The following is a 3,150-nucleotide window of genomic DNA, read 5'->3' as shown; positions in this document are numbered from 1 at the left end:
GACACGAAGGCAATACCAACACCATCCAAAACTGAGGTCCGTTTCTCAGCACTGGTCTCAGAAACTGCCGCCAATGTCACAGTTGTCTCAAGCTCAACTATGACAGTGACGTCTAACAATCAACACCCATTCGAATGGGCAATGGAATGGGAAGAATGGGTGGAAGAAGTCGAACAAGATCCATTCGAGTAGATGTCCATCAACATCAATTTAAGTAGGGTAGGATTTCCAACATGATCCACACGATTGTACAAATATCTATATTTGGTGTATGACCACACGTCGGACTGACGATTGAAAAAAATTTTAATGCCCATTTTCATAGTTCTACTTCCGAAGACGGTGCATCAAATAAAATTTCAATGCAGTGTTTCATTCAATCCAACATCAGAAACTTCAAACTTCATAAAATTTGATTGTTAGACCTTAGAAAAAGGAAATTCAAACTAAATTGATGACAATACAATAAAAAAATTTCCCAATAATCACGTACTGCAATCTACTTATCAAACTACTTGCTCAAATTCACGATAATGGATACAAATGAAACAAACAACTGAAACCGAAACCCAGCAAATAAAAAAAATCAACTTCATCCTCTCCTCTCTCCTCCAACCAACCAAACCTTCGCGCGCGCCGATTCTGCCCAACCAAGTCAAAAACCGCATACTTCGGATAACAACCACCATAAAGAAAGGAAGGGAAGATCAAAACCACCATAAAACAAGGGAAGGGAAGAGACCAGACGAAACCAGAGGAAGAAGAAGGGAAGACATAGATAGAGGAGAGAGAGGAGAGAGGCAGGAGAGAAGGTGTGAAGAGAGAGAGATGCAATTATGACACAACCTGCAAAATTAAATGAGTGAACAGTAGACGAAATTGAATTGTCCAAATTGCCCAAAGCCTGAAAAGGGCATTTTCGTCTCGAAACAATGCAAAAGGACCGTTTTTTATATTAAGCCTTAGTCCAGGGACTGCTGGTGATATTTTTAAAGTTCAGGGACCATTTACGAGATAAACCCATAGTTCAGGGACCATTTTTGAAGTTCACTTATCAATTAAAATACCCTATTAGTGTGCAACTCACTACTCAATAGTATATGAAATTAATATATTCAATTTATCTAGTGTGTATTTCGTTAACGTTGTGAAGTTTTCCAAGAAAATTATCATTATTTTTTATGACTAATCAAAGAAATTAACAACGAAGATAAAGTAATGGTATTATATATTTGTATTTGATGATAAATTGATCAAACGCTTCCATTTTCAATCAACTGTACCTGAAAATTACTCCATTAAAACCATCAGATAATGTATAACTCAATAACATCAAGTTATTTGTTTATATGAAAATGTGTTTGTGTTCTAAAATAAGAGAGAAACAGGAACAAGTACTTATTTCACAAAGTTCTTTAAAAGAAAGTGAATTGATTTATTGTGTCTTGGGCCAATCCCAAACAAATAAAAATACAAGTATTGGGCTCTTGCCCACTCAAAAATAAAAATGCATTGCTCGGACCCAATTTTAATTCCTTCGAGCCCAATGGAATTAATTCTTCTTCCTTTAACCAGCTCCTGGCACGATTCTTTTTCGAGCCCAAAGTGAATTAATTCCCTCGGCGGACGGCAGCAGGTAGGGGTGGCTGGGCGGCGAGGCAACAACAGCAACGGCTGCTCGGGGTAGCGAACTACAGTCGACTTGGGCCTAGTATAATAATTGCGACTAATTATTTAATTAATTCATGAACTAATAACTCTCACACAGTAAATTTATCACCTTTCATTTTTACTAATACTATTTTTCTAATATATCTCATACTCCACTAACTCATTCTCACTCATATTTTATTACTTCAATACTCCCTTCGTCCTACTCTAAATGGAACATTTCCAATTCAGCATGGAATTTTATATAGTGTTGGTTTGTGAGAAGAGCGGGAAAAAATAAAGTAAGAGAGAAAAAAAAACTTTTGGACAATAAAATTCCTGTTTACATTAAAAAAAGTACTCCCTCCACCCCAACTAATTTGAGTCAAAACTTTTAGACACGAAGATTAAGAAATTGGTGTAAAAATGTAGGAAAGATATTTAAAGAATAAAGTAAGTAATATTGAAATTTTATTTTTTGTCAAAAAATATGACTCAACTTAATTGGAATATTCTAAAAATGAATACGACTCAACTAAATTGAGACGGATAGAGTAACAATTATGATCCGCTATCAATTACTCCATCCGTCCTGCTTTAGCAGTCTCAGTTGCTTTTGAGCACTCATTTTGTAAAAATGATAATAAATAGTTAAAGTGAAGAAATGGTAAGATAAGAGAGAGAATAATGTAGAGAAGAGTCTTGTCTACATTATTCTCTCTCTTACTTTACCATTTCTTCATTTTAAATATTTATTATCATTTTTATAAATAAGTGCTCAAAAGCTACTGAAACTGCTAAAATGGAACGGAGGAAGTTATTCGTACCGGAAATTTGACAAGTCTATCAACTGATAGCTCAATAATCTCACCTGCTATTGATGAATCCAAAGTAGTAGTTAGATTTTTATTTATGTTAAAATAGGGTAAAGCAAGTTATGTTTGGATTTAATATAGAATTCATAATTCTCATAATTTAATATAGATTCACAGTTCTTGACGTTACAATTCATAATTCTCATTTTTAGTGCCAGAAAGTCTTAAACATTTATATAACCAGTATTTGTTGGTATTAAATAGTGGGTCCTCTTTTATCACTTGTAACATCATAATTCAAAATTAAGGCTAAATCTATATCTTTAGATTTTAAAATGAATGAATGAGATTAAAGCTCACGAATTTTTATAGATAGTAGACAAAATATCAAAGGAGTAAGATTCTCATTTAATTAATCATATTATAATTTTCGCAATTTTTTTATATCAACATAGTGTATTACAAATATCAATACAGTGACATGAGAATCTCAACACAAGTATTCTAATGAGATTGCTTGTATGCATTTATTGATAAAAATCTATTTATCAACATATACGAAAATTAAAATAAAAACGATCAAATTTCATTATTCGAACGTCGTCGAAATATATGTAATTTGGATCTCATTAGAATCCTTATAAAATTATCTTTAGTAAGATATATTTTTTGCGAAAAAACAATT

The sequence above is a fragment of the Salvia hispanica genome, chromosome 6 (genome assembly GCF_023119035.1).
Source record: "Salvia hispanica cultivar TCC Black 2014 chromosome 6, UniMelb_Shisp_WGS_1.0, whole genome shotgun sequence".
Taxonomy (NCBI): Eukaryota; Viridiplantae; Streptophyta; class Magnoliopsida; order Lamiales; family Lamiaceae; genus Salvia; species Salvia hispanica.
The sequence above is the reverse complement of the archived record's forward strand: the minus strand, read 5'-3'. Positions refer to the sequence as shown.